This window comes from Pipistrellus hanaki (assembly GCF_964339955.1).
Source record: "Pipistrellus hanaki genome assembly, chromosome: 15".
In the NCBI taxonomy this organism is placed as follows: Eukaryota; Metazoa; Chordata; class Mammalia; order Chiroptera; family Vespertilionidae; genus Pipistrellus; species Pipistrellus hanaki.
In genome coordinates, this window is record NC_140517.1 from 32,627,372 (window position 1) to 32,645,679 (window position 18,308).

Below are 18,308 nucleotides of genomic sequence, written 5' to 3' on the forward strand. Positions count from 1 at the left end.
ATGAACTGACTTGGAGAATCTCTTTGAGCTGTTCTAAACCAGTTCTCATCTGTTTACAGTCATTTTCTCTGAATTATCCATGTTTTCATACAGTGTCTTATATTCTGCCTTCTGGTACAAGTATAATCTTTGCCCACTTTATCAAACAACTTCCTACACACTGTTATGAACTGAGGCAGCTCGGGAACATTGTCTCTCAACTGTGTTATAGAGTGTAGTACTACATTTCAGTGAAGTGTAAGGACTTCCAAAGCTGCCGAACCTGTTTCTTTCACTATTTCAATGGTATTCTGCCTTGTATAACACACATTTACCACTCTAGTCTCTTTTAAGTGAACAATACAGGATTCATACAGTGTTTCATGTGATCTTAACTCGAATTAAGGATTTCCCGGATCTTAACTACCTTTTCTACACTAAGAACCGACTTGGGCAATCTCTTTCAGCTCTTCTAAACCAGTTCTCATCTGTTTACAGTCAGTTTCTCTGAATTATCCATGTTTTCATACAGTGTCTTATATTCTGCCTTCTGGTACAAGTATAATCTTTGCCCACTTTATCAAACAACTTCCTACACACTGTTATGAACTGAGGCAGCTCGGGAACATTGTCTCTCAACTGTGTTATAGAGTGTAGTACTACATTTCAGTGAAGTGTAAGGACTTCCAAAGCTGCCGAACGTGTTTCTTTCACTATTTCAATGGTATTCTGCCTTGTATAACACACATTTACCACTCTAGTCTCTTTTAAGTAAACAATACAGGATTCATACAGTGTTTCATGTGATCTTAACTCGAATTAAGGATTTCCCGGATCTTAGCTACCTTTTCTATACTAAGAACTGACTTGGAGAATCTCTTTGAGCTGTTCTAAACCAGTTCTCATCTGTTTACAGTCATTTTCTCTGAATTATCCATGTTTTCATGTAGTTTCCTATATTCTTCCTTCTGGTCCATGTATAAGCTTTCCCCACTTTATCAAACAACTTCCTACACACTGTTATGAACAGAGGCAGCTCCGGAACATTGTCTCTCAACTGTGTTACAGAGTGTATTCCTACATTTCAGTGTAGTGTAAGGCTTTCCAAAGCTGCCGAATGTGTTTCTTCCTCTTTTTCAATGGTATTCTGCCTTGTATAACACACATTTTCCACTCTAGTCTCTTTTAAGTAAACAATACAGGATTCATACAGTGTTTCATGTGATCTTAACTCGAATTAAGGATTTCCCGGATCTTAGCTACCTTTTCTATACTAAGAACTGACTTGGAGAATCTCTTTGAGCTGTTCTAAACCAGTTCTCATCTGTTTACAGTCATTTTCTCTGAATTATCCATGTTTTCATGTAGTTTCCTATATTCTTCCTTCTGGTCCATGTATAAGCTTTCCCCACTTTATCAAACAACTTCCTACACACTGTTATGAACAGAGGCAGCTCCGGAACATTGTCTCTCAACTGTGTTACAGAGTGTATTCCTACATTTCAGTGTAGTGTAAGGCTTTCCAAAGCTGCCGAATGTGTTTCTTCCTCTTTTTCAATGGTATTCTGCCTTGTATAACACACATTTACCAATCTAGTCTCTTTTAAGTAAAGAATACAGGATTCATACAGTGTTTCATGTGATCTTAACACGAATTAAGGATTACCCAGATCTTATCTACCTTTGCTACACTATGAACTGACTTGGAGAATCTCTTTGAGCTGTTCTAAACCAGTTCTCATCTGTTTACAGTCATTTTCTCTGAATTATCCATGTTTTCATGTAGTTTCTTATATTCTTCCTTCTGGTCCAAGTATAAGCTTTCCCCACTTTATCAAACAACTTCCTACTCACTGTTATGAACAGAGGCAGCTCGGGAACATTGTCTCTCAACTGTGTTACAGAGTGTATTCCTACATTTCAGTGAAGTGTAAGGCTTTCCAAAGCTGCCGAATGTGTTTCTTTCTCTATTTCAATGGTATTCTGCCTTGTATAACACACATTTACCACTCTAGTCTCTTTTAAGTAAACAATACAGGATTCATACAGTGTTTCATGTGATCTTAACTCGAATTAAGGATTTCCTGGATCTTAACTACCTTTTCTACACTAAGAACCTACTTGGGCAATCTCTTTCAGCTCTTCTAAACCAGTTCTCATCTGTTTACAGTCAGTTTCTCTGAATTATCCATGTTTTCATACAGTGTCTTATATTCTGCCTTCTGGTACAAGTATAATCTTTGCCCACTTTATCAAACAACTTCCTACACACTGTTATGAACTGAGGCAGCTCGGGAACATTGTCTCTCAACTGTGTTATAGAGTGTAGTACTACATTTCAGTGAAGTGTAAGGACTTCCAAAGCTGCCGAACGTGTTTCTTTCACTATTTCAATGGTATTCTGCCTTGTATAACACACATTTACCACTCTAGTCTCTTTTAAGTAAACAATACAGGATTCATACAGTGTTTCATGTGATCTTAACTCGAATTAAGGATTTCCCGGATCTTAGCTACCTTTTCTATACTAAGAACTGAGTTGGAGAATCTCTTTGAGCTGTTCTAAACCAGTTCTCATCTGTTTACAGTCATTTTCTCTGAATTATCCATGTTTTCATGTAGTTTCCTATATTCTTCCTTCTGGTCCATGTATAAGCTTTCCCCACTTTATCAAACAACTTCCTACACACTGTTATGAACAGAGGCAGCTCCGGAACATTGTCTCTCAACTGTGTTACAGAGTGTATTCCTACATTTCAGTGTAGTGTAAGGCTTTCCAAAGCTGCCGAATGTGTTTCTTCCTCTTTTTCAATGGTATTCTGCCTTGTATAACACACATTTACCACTCTAGTCTCTTTTAAGTAAAGAATACAGGATTCATAAAGTGTTTCATGTGATCTTAACTCGAATTAAGGATTACCCAGATCTTAACTACCTTTTCTACACTATGAACTGACTTGGAGAATCTCTTTGAGCTGTTCTAAACCAGTTCTCATCTGTTTACAGTCATTTTCTCTGAATTATCCATGTTTTCATACAGTGTCTTATATTCTGCCTTCTGGTACAAGTATAATCTTTGCCCACTTTATCAAACAACTTCCTACACACTGTTATGAACTGAGGCAGCTCGGGAACATTGTCTCTCAACTGTGTTATAGAGTGTAGTACTACATTTCAGTGAAGTGTAAGGACTTCCAAAGCTGCCGAACCTGTTTCTTTCACTATTTCAATGGTATTCTGCCTTGTATAACACACATTTACCACTCTAGTCTCTTTTAAGTAAACAATACAGGATTCATACAGTGTTTCATGTGATCTTAACTCGAATTAAGGATTTCCCGGATCTTAACTACGTTTTCTACACTAAGAACTGACTTGGGCAATCTCTTTCAGCTGTTCTAAACGAGTTCTCATCTGTTTACAGTCAGTTTCTCTGAATTATCCATGTTTTCATACAGTTTCTTATATTCTGCCTTCTGGTACAAGTATAATCTTTGCCCACTTTATCACACAACTTCCTACACACTGTTAGGAACAGAGGCAGCTCGGGAACATTGTCTCTCAACTGTGTTACAGAGTGTAGTACTACATTGCAGTGAAGTGTAAGGCCTTCCAAAGCTGCCGAACTTGTTTCTTTCACTATTTCAATGGTATTCTGCCTTGTATAACACACATTTACCAATCTAGTCTCTTTTAAGTAAAGAATACAGGATTCATACAGTGTTTCATGTGATCTTAACTCGAATTAAGGATTACCCAGATCTTATCTACCTTTGCTACACTATGAACTGACTTGGAGAATCTCTTTGAGCTGTTCTAAACCAGTTCTCATCTGTTTACAGTCATTTTCTCTGAATTATCCATGTTTTCATGTAGTTTCTTATATTCTTCCTTCTGGTCCAAGTATAAGCTTTCCCCACTTTATCAAACAACTTCCTACTCACTGTTATGAACAGAGGCAGCTCGGGAACATTGTCTCTCAACTGTGTTACAGAGTGTATTCCTACATTTCAGTGAAGTGTAAGGCTTTCCAAAGCTGCCGAATGTGTTTCTTTCTCTATTTCAATGGTATTCTGCCTTGTATAACACACATTTACCACTCTAGTCTCTTTTAAGTAAACAATACAGGATTCATACAGTGTTTCATGTGATCTTAACTCGAATTAAGGATTTCCCGGATCTTAACTACCTTTTCTACACTAAGAACCGACTTGGGCAATCTCTTTCAGCTCTTCTAAACCAGTTCTCATCTGTTTACAGTCAGTTTCTCTGAATTATCCATGTTTTCATACAGTGTCTTATATTCTGCCTTCTGGTACAAGTATAATCTTTGCCCACTTTATCAAACAACTTCCTACACACTGTTATGAACTGAGGCAGCTCGGGAACATTGTCTCTCAACTGTGTTATAGAGTGTAGTACTACATTTCAGTGAAGTGTAAGGACTTCCAAAGCTGCCGAACGTGTTTCTTTCACTATTTCAATGGTATTCTGCCTTGTATAACACACATTTACCACTCTAGTCTCTTTTAAGTAAACAATACAGGATTCATACAGTGTTTCATGTGATCTTAACTCGAATTAAGGATTTCCCGGATCTTAGCTACCTTTTCTATACTAAGAACTGACTTGGAGAATCTCTTTGAGCTGTTCTAAACCAGTTCTCATCTGTTTACAGTCATTTTCTCTGAATTATCCATGTTTTCATGTAGTTTCCTATATTCTTCCTTCTGGTCCATGTATAAGCTTTCCCCACTTTATCAAACAACTTCCTACACACTGTTATGAACAGAGGCAGCTCCGGAACATTGTCTCTCAACTGTGTTACAGAGTGTATTCCTACATTTCAGTGTAGTGTAAGGCTTTCCAAAGCTGCAGAATGTGTTTCTTCCTCTTTTTCAATGGTATTCTGCCTTGTATAACACACATTTACCACTCTAGTCTCTTTTAAGTAAAGAATACAGGATTCATAAAGTGTTTCATGTGATCTTAACTCGAATTAAGGATTACCCAGATCTTAACTACCTTTTCTACACTATGAACTGACTTGGAGAATCTCTTTGAGCTGTTCTAAACCAGTTCTCATCTGTTTACAGTCATTTTCTCTGAATTATCCATGTTTTCATACAGTGTCTTATATTCTGCCTTCTGGTACAAGTATAATCTTTGCCCACTTTATCAAACAACTTCCTACACACTGTTATGAACTGAGGCAGCTCGGGAACATTGTCTCTCAACTGTGTTATAGAGTGTAGTACTACATTTCAGTGAAGTGTAAGGACTTCCAAAGCTGCCGAACCTGTTTCTTTCACTATTTCAATGGTATTCTGCCTTGTATAACACACATTTACCACTCTAGTCTCTTTTAAGTAAACAATACAGGATTCATACAGTGTTTCATGTGATCTTAACTCGAATTAAGGATTTCACGGATCTTAACTACGTTTTCTACACTAAGAACTGACTTGGGCAATCTCTTTCAGCTGTTCTAAACGAGTTCTCATCTGTTTACAGTCAGTTTCTCTGAATTATCCATGTTTTCATACAGTTTCTTATATTCTGCCTTCTGGTACAAGTATAATCTTTGCCCACTTTATCACACAACTTCCTACACACTGTTATGAACAGAGGCAGCTCGGGAACATTGTCTCTCAACTGTGTTACAGAGTGTAGTACTACATTGCAGTGAAGTGTAAGGCCTTCCAAAGCTGCCGAACTTGTTTCTTTCACTATTTCAATGGTATTCTGCCTTGTATAACACACATTTACCAATCTAGTCTCTTTTAAGTAAAGAATACAGGATTCATACAGTGTTTCATGTGATCTTAACTCGAATTAAGGATTACCCAGATCTTATCTACCTTTGCTACACTATGAACTGACTTGGAGAATCTCTTTGAGCTGTTCTAAACCAGTTCTCATCTGTTTACAGTCATTTTCTCTGAATTATCCATGTTTTCATGTAGTTTCTTATATTCTTCCTTCTGGTCCAAGTATAAGCTTTCCCCACTTTATCAAACAACTTCCTACTCACTGTTATGAACAGAGGCAGCTCGGGAACATTGTCTCTCAACTGTGTTACAGAGTGTATTCCTACATTTCAGTGAAGTGTAAGGCTTTCCAAAGCTGCCGAATGTGTTTCTTTCTCTATTTCAATGGTATTCTGCCTTGTATAACACACATTTACCACTCTAGTCTCTTTTAAGTAAACAATACAGGATTCATACAGTGTTTCATGTGATCTTAACTCGAATTAAGGATTTCCCGGATCTTAACTACCTTTTCTACACTAAGAACCGACTTGGGCAATCTCTTTCAGCTCTTCTAAACCAGTTCTCATCTGTTTACAGTCAGTTTCTCTGAATTATCCATGTTTTCATACAGTGTCTTATATTCTGCCTTCTGGTACAAGTATAATCTTTGCCCACTTTATCAAACAACTTCCTACACACTGTTATGAACTGAGGCAGCTCGGGAACATTGTCTCTCAACTGTGTTATAGAGTGTAGTACTACATTTCAGTGAAGTGTAAGGACTTCCAAAGCTGCCGAACGTGTTTCTTTCACTATTTCAATGGTATTCTGCCTTGTATAACACACATTTACCACTCTAGTCTCTTTTAAGTAAACAATACAGGATTCATACAGTGTTTCATGTGATCTTAACTCGAATTAAGGATTTCCCGGATCTTAGCTACCTTTTCTATACTAAGAACTGACTTGGAGAATCTCTTTGAGCTGTTCTAAACCAGTTCTCATCTGTTTACAGTCATTTTCTCTGAATTATCCATGTTTTCATGTAGTTTCCTATATTCTTCCTTCTGGTCCATGTATAAGCTTTCCCCACTTTATCAAACAACTTCCTACACACTGTTATGAACAGAGGCAGCTCCGGAACATTGTCTCTCAACTGTGTTACAGAGTGTATTCCTACATTTCAGTGTAGTGTAAGGCTTTCCAAAGCTGCAGAATGTGTTTCTTCCTCTTTTTCAATGGTATTCTGCCTTGTATAACACACATTTACCACTCTAGTCTCTTTTAAGTAAAGAATACAGGATTCATAAAGTGTTTCATGTGATCTTAACTCGAATTAAGGATTACCCAGATCTTAACTACCTTTTCTACACTATGAACTGACTTGGAGAATCTCTTTGAGCTGTTCTAAACCAGTTCTCATCTGTTTACAGTCATTTTCTCTGAATTATCCATGTTTTCATACAGTGTCTTATATTCTGCCTTCTGGTACAAGTATAATCTTTGCCCACTTTATCAAACAACTTCCTACACACTGTTATGAACTGAGGCAGCTCGGGAACATTGTCTCTCAACTGTGTTATAGAGTGTAGTACTACATTTCAGTGAAGTGTAAGGACTTCCAAAGCTTCCGAACCTGTTTCTTTCACTATTTCAATGGTATTCTGCCTTGTATAACACACATTTACCACTCTAGTCTCTTTTAAGTAAACAATACAGGATTCATACAGTGTTTCATGTGATCTTAACTCGAATTAAGGATTTCACGGATCTTAACTACGTTTTCTACACTAAGAACTGACTTGGGCAATCTCTTTCAGCTGTTCTAAACGAGTTCTCATCTGTTTACAGTCAGTTTCTCTGAATTATCCATGTTTTCATACAGTTTCTTATATTCTGCCTTCTGGTACAAGTATAATCTTTGCCCACTTTATCACACAACTTCCTACACACTGTTATGAACAGAGGCAGCTCGGGAACATTGTCTCTCAACTGTGTTACAGAGTGTAGTACTACATTGCAGTGAAGTGTAAGGCCTTCCAAAGCTGCCGAACTTGTTTCTTTCACTATTTCAATGGTATTCTGCCTTGTATAACACACATTTACCAATCTAGTCTCTTTTAAGTAAAGAATACAGGATTCATACAGTGTTTCATGTGATCTTAACTCGAATTAAGGATTACCCAGATCTTATCTACCTTTGCTACACTATGAACTGACTTGGAGAATCTCTTTGAGCTGTTCTAAACCAGTTCTCATCTGTTTACAGTCATTTTCTCTGAATTATCCATGTTTTCATGTAGTTTCTTATATTCTTCCTTCTGGTCCAAGTATAAGCTTTCCCCACTTTATCAAACAACTTCCTACTCACTGTTATGAACAGAGGCAGCTCGGGAACATTGTCTCTCAACTGTGTTACAGAGTGTATTCCTACATTTCAGTGAAGTGTAAGGCTTTCCAAAGCTGCCGAATGTGTTTCTTTCTCTATTTCAATGGTATTCTGCCTTGTATAACACACATTTACCACTCTAGTCTCTTTTAAGTAAACAATACAGGATTCATACAGTGTTTCATGTGATCTTAACTCGAATTAAGGATTTCCCGGATCTTAACTACCTTTTCTACACTAAGAACCGACTTGGGCAATCTCTTTCAGCTCTTCTAAACCAGTTCTCATCTGTTTACAGTCAGTTTCTCTGAATTATCCATGTTTTCATACAGTGTCTTATATTCTGCCTTCTGGTACAAGTATAATCTTTGCCCACTTTATCAAACAACTTCCTACACACTGTTATGAACTGAGGCAGCTCGGGAACATTGTCTCTCAACTGTGTTATAGAGTGTAGTACTACATTTCAGTGAAGTGTAAGGACTTCCAAAGCTGCCGAACGTGTTTCTTATACTATTTCAATGGTATTCTGCCTTGTATAACACACATTTACCACTCTAGTCTCTTTTAAGTAAACAATACAGGATTCATACAGTGTTTCATGTGATCTTAACTCGAATTAAGGATTTCCCGGATCTTAGCTACCTTTTCTATACTAAGAACTGACTTGGAGAATCTCTTTGAGCTGTTCTAAACCAGTTCTCATCTGTTTACAGTCATTTTCTCTGAATTATCCATGTTTTCATGTAGTTTCCTATATTCTTCCTTCTGGTCCATGTATAAGCTTTCCCCACTTTATCAAACAACTTCCTACACACTGTTATGAACAGAGGCAGCTCCGGAACATTGTCTCTCAACTGTGTTACAGAGTGTATTCCTACATTTCAGTGTAGTGTAAGGCTTTCCAAAGCTGCAGAATGTGTTTCTTCCTCTTTTTCAATGGTATTCTGCCTTGTATAACACACATTTACCACTCTAGTCTCTTTTAAGTAAAGAATACAGGATTCATAAAGTGTTTCATGTGATCTTAACTCGAATTAAGGATTACCCAGATCTTAACTACCTTTTCTACACTATGAACTGACTTGGAGAATCTCTTTGAGCTGTTCTAAACCAGTTCTCATCTGTTTACAGTCATTTTCTCTGAATTATCCATGTTTTCATACAGTGTTTTATATTCTGCCTTCTGGTACAAGTATAATCTTTGCCCACTTTATCAAACAACTTCCTACACACTGTTATGAACTGAGGCAGCTCGGGAACATTGTCTCTCAACTGTGTTATAGAGTGTAGTACTACATTTCAGTGAAGTGTAAGGACTTCCAAAGCTGCCGAACCTGTTTCTTTCACTATTTCAATGGTATTCTGCCTTGTATAACACACATTTACCACTCTAGTCTCTTTTAAGTAAACAATACAGGATTCATACAGTGTTTCATGTGATCTTAACTCGAATTAAGGATTTCACGGATCTTAACTACGTTTTCTACACTAAGAACTGACTTGGGCAATCTCTTTCAGCTGTTCTAAACGAGTTCTCATCTGTTTACAGTCAGTTTCTCTGAATTATCCATGTTTTCATACAGTTTCTTATATTCTGCCTTCTGGTACAAGTATAATCTTTGCCCACTTTATCACACAACTTCCTACACACTGTTATGAACAGAGGCAGCTCGGGAACATTGTCTCTCAACTGTGTTACAGAGTGTAGTACTACATTGCAGTGAAGTGTAAGGCCTTCCAAAGCTGCCGAACTTGTTTCTTTCACTATTTCAATGGTATTCTGCCTTGTATAACACACATTTACCAATCTAGTCTCTTTTAAGTAAAGAATACAGGATTCATACAGTGTTTCATGTGATCTTAACTCGAATTAAGGATTACCCAGATCTTATCTACCTTTGCTACACTATGAACTGACTTGGAGAATCTCTTTGAGCTGTTCTAAACCAGTTCTCATCTGTTTACAGTCATTTTCTCTGAATTATCCATGTTTTCATGTAGTTTCTTATATTTTTCCTTCTGGTCCAAGTATAAGCTTTCCCCACTTTATCAAACAACTTCCTACTCACTGTTATGAACAGAGGCAGCTCCGGAACATTGTCTCTCAACTGTGTTACAGAGTGTATTCCTACATTTCAGTGAAGTGTAAGGCTTTCCAAAGCTGCCGAATGTGTTTCTTCCTCTATTTCAATGGTATTCTGCCTTGTATAACACACATTTACCACTCTAGTCTCTTTTAAGTAAACAATACAGGATTCATACAGTGTTTCATGTGATCTTAACTCGAATTAAGGATTTTCCGGATCTTAACTACCTTTTCTACACTAAGAACCGACTTGGGCAATCTCTTTCAGCTCTTCTAAACCAGTTCTCATCTGTTTACAGTCAGTTTCTCTGAATTATCCATGTTTTCATACAGTGTCTTATATTCTGCCTTCTGGTACAAGTATAATCTTTGCCCACTTTATCAAACAACTTCCTACACACTGTTATGAACTGAGGCAGCTCGGGAACATTGTCTCTCAACTGTGTTATAGAGTGTAGTACTACATTTCAGTGAAGTGTAAGGACTTCCAAAGCTGCCGAACGTGTTTCTTTCACTATTTCAATGGTATTCTGCCTTGTATAACACACATTTACCACTCTAGTCTCTTTTAAGTAAACAATACAGGATTCATACAGTGTTTCATGTGATCTTAACTCGAATTAAGGATTTCCCGGATCTTAGCTACCTTTTCTATACTAAGAACTGACTTGGAGAATCTCTTTGAGCTGTTCTAAACCAGTTCTCATCTGTTTACAGTCATTTTCTCTGAATTATCCATGTTTTCATGTAGTTTCCTATATTCTTCCTTCTGGTCCATGTATAAGCTTTCCCCACTTTATCAAACAACTTCCTACACACTGTTATGAACAGAGGCAGCTCCGGAACATTGTCTCTCAACTGTGTTACAGAGTGTATTCCTACATTTCAGTGTAGTGTAAGGCTTTCCAAAGCTGCAGAATGTGTTTCTTCCTCTTTTTCAATGGTATTCTGCCTTGTATAACACACATTTACCACTCTAGTCTCTTTTAAGTAAAGAATACAGGATTCATAAAGTGTTTCATGTGATCTTAACTCGAATTAAGGATTACCCAGATCTTAACTACCTTTTCTACACTATGAACTGACTTGGAGAATCTCTTTGAGCTGTTCTAAACCAGTTCTCATCTGTTTACAGTCATTTTCTCTGAATTATCCATGTTTTCATACAGTGTCTTATATTCTGCCTTCTGGTACAAGTATAATCTTTGCCCACTTTATCAAACAACTTCCTACACACTGTTATGAACTGAGGCAGCTCGGGAACATTGTCTCTCAACTGTGTTATAGAGTGTAGTACTACATTTCAGTGAAGTGTAAGGACTTCCAAAGCTGCCGAACCTGTTTCTTTCACTATTTCAATGGTATTCTGCCTTGTATAACACACATTTACCACTCTAGTCTCTTTTAAGTAAACAATACAGGATTCATACAGTGTTTCATGTGATCTTAACTCGAATTAAGGATTTCACGGATCTTAACTACGTTTTCTACACTAAGAACTGACTTGGGCAATCTCTTTCAGCTGTTCTAAACGAGTTCTCATCTGTTTACAGTCAGTTTCTCTGAATTATCCATGTTTTCATACAGTTTCTTATATTCTGCCTTCTGGTACAAGTATAATCTTTGCCCACTTTATCACACAACTTCCTACACACTGTTATGAACAGAGGCAGCTCGGGAACATTGTCTCTCAACTGTGTTACAGAGTGTAGTACTACATTGCAGTGAAGTGTAAGGCCTTCCAAAGCTGCCGAACGTGTTTCTTTCACTATTTCAATGGTATTCTGCCTTGTATAACACACATTTACCAATCTAGTCTCTTTTAAGTAAAGAATACAGGATTCATACAGTGTTTCATGTGATCTTAACTCGAATTAAGGATTACCCAGATCTTATCTACCTTTGCTACACTATGAACTGACTTGGAGAATCTCTTTGAGCTGTTCTAAACCAGTTCTCATCTGTTTACAGTCATTTTCTCTGAATTATCCATGTTTTCATGTAGTTTCTTATATTCTTCCTTCTGGTCCAAGTATAAGCTTTCCCCACTTTATCAAACAACTTCCTACTCACTGTTATGAACAGAGGCAGCTCGGGAACATTGTCTCTCAACTGTGTTACAGAGTGTATTCCTACATTTCAGTGAAGTGTAAGGCTTTCCAAAGCTGCCGAATGTGTTTCTTTCTCTATTTCAATGGTATTCTGCCTTGTATAACACACATTTACCACTCTAGTCTCTTTTAAGTAAACAATACAGGATTCATACAGTGTTTCATGTGATCTTAACTCGAATTAAGGATTTCCCGGATCTTAACTACCTTTTCTACACTAAGAACCGACTTGGGCAATCTCTTTCAGCTCTTCTAAACCAGTTCTCATCTGTTTACAGTCAGTTTCTCTGAATTATCCATGTTTTCATACAGTGTCTTATATTCTGCCTTCTGGTACAAGTATAATCTTTGCCCACTTTATCAAACAACTTCCTACACACTGTTATGAACTGAGGCAGCTCGGGAACATTGTCTCTCAACTGTGTTATAGAGTGTAGTACTACATTTCAGTGAAGTGTAAGGACTTCCAAAGCTGCCGAACGTGTTTCTTTCACTATTTCAATGGTATTCTGCCTTGTATAACACACATTTACCACTCTAGTCTCTTTTAAGTAAACAATACAGGATTCATACAGTGTTTCATGTGATCTTAACTCGAATTAAGGATTTCCCGGATCTTAGCTACCTTTTCTATACTAAGAACTGACTTGGAGAATCTCTTTGAGCTGTTCTAAACCAGTTCTCATCTGTTTACAGTCATTTTCTCTGAATTATCCATGTTTTCATGTAGTTTCCTATATTCTTCCTTCTGGTCCATGTATAAGCTTTCCCCACTTTATCAAACAACTTCCTACACACTGTTATGAACAGAGGCAGCTCCGGAACATTGTCTCTCAACTGTGTTACAGAGTGTATTCCTACATTTCAGTGTAGTGTAAGGCTTTCCAAAGCTGCAGAATGTGTTTCTTCCTCTTTTTCAATGGTATTCTGCCTTGTATAACACACATTTACCACTCTAGTCTCTTTTAAGTAAAGAATACAGGATTCATAAAGTGTTTCATGTGATCTTAACTCGAATTAAGGATTACCCAGATCTTAACTACCTTTTCTACACTATGAACTGACTTGGAGAATCTCTTTGAGCTGTTCTAAACCAGTTCTCATCTGTTTACAGTCATTTTCTCTGAATTATCCATGTTTTCATACAGTGTCTTATATTCTGCCTTCTGGTACAAGTATAATCTTTGCCCACTTTATCAAACAACTTCCTACACACTGTTATGAACTGAGGCAGCTCGGGAACATTGTCTCTCAACTGTGTTATAGAGTGTAGTACTACATTTCAGTGAAGTGTAAGGACTTCCAAAGCTGCCGAACCTGTTTCTTTCACTATTTCAATGGTATTCTGCCTTGTATAACACACATTTACCACTCTAGTCTCTTTTAAGTAAACAATACAGGATTCATACAGTGTTTCATGTGATCTTAACTCGAATTAAGGATTTCACGGATCTTAACTACGTTTTCTACACTAAGAACTGACTTGGGCAATCTCTTTCAGCTGTTCTAAACGAGTTCTCATCTGTTTACAGTCAGTTTCTCTGAATTATCCATGTTTTCATACAGTTTCTTATATTCTGCCTTCTGGTACAAGTATAATCTTTGCCCACTTTATCACACAACTTCCTACACACTGTTATGAACAGAGGCAGCTCGGGAACATTGTCTCTCAACTGTGTTACAGAGTGTAGTACTACATTGCAGTGAAGTGTAAGGCCTTCCAAAGCTGCCGAACTTGTTTCTTTCACTATTTCAATGGTATTCTGCCTTGTATAACACACATTTACCAATCTAGTCTCTTTTAAGTAAAGAATACAGGATTCATACAGTGTTTCATGTGATCTTAACTCGAATTAAGGATTACCCAGATCTTATCTACCTTTGCTACACTATGAACTGACTTGGAGAATCTCTTTGAGCTGTTCTAAACCAGTTCTCATCTGTTTACAGTCATTTTCTCTGAATTATCCATGTTTTCATGTAGTTTCTTATATTCTTCCTTCTGGTCCAAGTATAAGCTTTCCCCACTTTATCAAACAACTTCCTACTCACTGTTATGAACAGAGGCAGCTCGGGAACATTGTCTCTCAACTGTGTTACAGAGTGTATTCCTACATTTCAGTGAAGTGTAAGGCTTTCCAAAGCTGCCGAATGTGTTTCTTTCTCTATTTCAATGGTATTCTGCCTTGTATAACACACATTTACCACTCTAGTCTCTTTTAAGTAAACAATACAGGATTCATACAGTGTTTCATGTGATCTTAACTCGAATTAAGGATTTCCCGGATCTTAACTACCTTTTCTACACTAAGAACCGACTTGGGCAATCTCTTTCAGCTCTTCTAAACCAGTTCTCATCTGTTTACAGTCAGTTTCTCTGAATTATCCATGTTTTCATACAGTGTCTTATATTCTGCCTTCTGGTACAAGTATAATCTTTGCCCACTTTATCAAACAACTTCCTACACACTGTTATGAACTGAGGCAGCTCGGGAACATTGTCTCTCAACTGTGTTATAGAGTGTAGTACTACATTTCAGTGAAGTGTAAGGACTTCCAAAGCTGCCGAACGTGTTTCTTTCACTATTTCAATGGTATTCTGCCTTGTATAACACACATTTACCACTCTAGTCTCTTTTAAGTAAACAATACAGGATTCATACAGTGTTTCATGTGATCTTAACTCGAATTAAGGATTTCCCGGATCTTAGCTACCTTTTCTATACTAAGAACTGACTTGGAGAATCTCTTTGAGCTGTTCTAAACCAGTTCTCATCTGTTTACAGTCATTTTCTCTGAATTATCCATGTTTTCATGTAGTTTCCTATATTCTTCCTTCTGGTCCATGTATAAGCTTTCCCCACTTTATCAAACAACTTCCTACACACTGTTATGAACAGAGGCAGCTCCGGAACATTGTCTCTCAACTGTGTTACAGAGTGTATTCCTACATTTCAGTGTAGTGTAAGGCTTTCCAAAGCTGCAGAATGTGTTTCTTCCTCTTTTTCAATGGTATTCTGCCTTGTATAACACACATTTACCACTCTAGTCTCTTTTAAGTAAAGAATACAGGATTCATAAAGTGTTTCATGTGATCTTAACTCGAATTAAGGATTACCCAGATCTTAACTACCTTTTCTACACTATGAACTGACTTGGAGAATCTCTTTGAGCTGTTCTAAACCAGTTCTCATCTGTTTACAGTCATTTTCTCTGAATTATCCATGTTTTCATACAGTGTCTTATATTCTGCCTTCTGGTACAAGTATAATCTTTGCCCACTTTATCAAACAACTTCCTACACACTGTTATGAACTGAGGCAGCTCGGGAACATTGTCTCTCAACTGTGTTATAGAGTGTAGTACTACATTTCAGTGAAGTGTAAGGACTTCCAAAGCTGCCGAACCTGTTTCTTTCACTATTTCAATGGTATTCTGCCTTGTATAACACACATTTACCACTCTAGTCTCTTTTAAGTAAACAATACAGGATTCATACAGTGTTTCATGTGATCTTAACTCGAATTAAGGATTTCACGGATCTTAACTACGTTTTCTACACTAAGAACTGACTTGGGCAATCTCTTTCAGCTGTTCTAAACGAGTTCTCATCTGTTTACAGTCAGTTTCTCTGAATTATCCATGTTTTCATACAGTTTCTTATATTCTGCCTTCTGGTACAAGTATAATCTTTGCCCACTTTATCACTCAACTTCCTACACACTGTTATGAACAGAGGCAGCTCGGGAACATTGTCTCTCAACTGTGTTACAGAGTGTAGTACTACATTGCAGTGAAGTGTAAGGCCTTCCAAAGCTGCCGAACTTGTTTCTTTCACTATTTCAATGGTATTCTGCCTTGTATAACACACATTTACCAATCTAGTCTCTTTTAAGTAAAGAATACAGGATTCATACAGTGTTTCATGTGATCTTAACTCGAATTAAGGATTACCCAGATCTTATCTACCTTTGCTACACTATGAACTGACTTGGAGAATCTCTTTGAGCTGTTCTAAACCAGTTCTCATCTGTTTACAGTCATTTTCTCTGAATTATCCATGTTTTCATGTAGTTTCTTATATTCTTCCTTCTGGTCCAAGTATAAGCTTTCCCCACTTTATCAAACAACTTCCTACTCACTGTTATGAACAGAGGCAGCTCCGGAACATTGTCTCTCAACTGTGTTACAGAGTGTATTCCTACATTTCAGTGAAGTGTAAGGCTTTCCAAAGCTGCCGAATGTGTTTCTTCCTCTATTTCAATGCTATTCTGCCTTGTATAACACACATTTACCACTCTAGTCTCTTTTAAGTAAACAATACAGGATTCATACAGTGTTTCATGTGATCTTAACTCGAATTAAGGATTTCCCGGATCTTAACTACCTTTTCTACACTAAGAACCGACTTGGGCAATCTCTTTCAGCTCTTCTAAACCAGTTCTCATCTGTTTACAGTCAGTTTCTCTGAATTATCCATGTTTTCATACAGTGTCTTATATTCTGCCTTCTGGTACAAGTATAATCTTTGCCCACTTTATCAAACAACTTCCTACACACTGTTATGAACTGAGGCAGCTCGGGAACATTGTCTCTCAACTGTGTTATAGAGTGTAGTACTACATTTCAGTGAAGTGTAAGGACTTCCAAAGCTGCCGAACGTGTTTCTTTCACTATTTCAATGGTATTCTGCCTTGTATAACACACATTTACCACTCTAGTCTCTTTTAAGTAAACAATACAGGATTCATACAGTGTTTCATGTGATCTTAACTCGAATTAAGGATTTCCCGGATCTTAGCTACCTTTTCTATACTAAGAACTGACTTGGAGAATCTCTTTGAGCTGTTCTAAACCAGTTCTCATCTGTTTACAGTCATTTTCTCTGAATTATCCATGTTTTCATGTAGTTTCCTATATTCTTCCTTCTGGTCCATGTATAAGCTTTCCCCACTTTATCAAACAACTTCCTACACACTGTTATGAACAGAGGCAGCTCCGGAACATTGTCTCTCAACTGTGTTACAGAGTGTATTCCTACATTTCAGTGTAGTGTAAGGCTTTCCAAAGCTGCAGAATGTGTTTCTTCCTCTTTTTCAATGGTATTCTGCCTTGTATAACACACATTTACCACTCTAGTCTCTTTTAAGTAAAGAATACAGGATTCATAAAGTGTTTCATGTGATCTTAACTCGAATTAAGGATTACCCAGATCTTAACTACCTTTTCTACACTATGAACTGACTTGGAGAATCTCTTTGAGCTGTTCTAAACCAGTTCTCATCTGTTTACAGTCATTTTCTCTGAATTATCCATGTTTTCATACAGTGTCTTATATTCTGCCTTCTGGTACAAGTATAATCTTTGCCCACTTTATCAAACAACTTCCTACACACTGTTATGAACTGAGGCAGCTCGGGAACATTGTCTCTCAACTGTGTTATAGAGTGTAGTACTACATTTCAGTGAAGTGTAAGGACTTCCAAAGCTGCCGAACCTGTTTCTTTCACTATTTCAATGGTATTCTGCCTTGTATAACACACATTTACCACTCTAGTCTCTTTTAAGTAAACAATACAGGATTCATACAGTGTTTCATGTGATCTTAACTCGAATTAAGGATTTCACGGATCTTAACTACGTTTTCTACACTAAGAACTGACTTGGGCAATCTCTTTCAGCTGTTCTAAACGAGTTCTCATCTGTTTACAGTCAGTTTCTCTGAATTATCCATGTTTTCATACAGTTTCTTATATTCTGCCTTCTGGTACAAGTATAATCTTTGCCCACTTTATCACACAACTTCCTACACACTGTTATGAACAGAGGCAGCTCGGGAACATTGTCTCTCAACTGTGTTACAGAGTGTAGTACTACATTGCAGTGAAGTGTAAGGCCTTCCAAAGCTGCCGAACGTGTTTCTTTCACTATTTCAATGGTATTCTGCCTTGTATAACACACATTTACCAATCTAGTCTCTTTTAAGT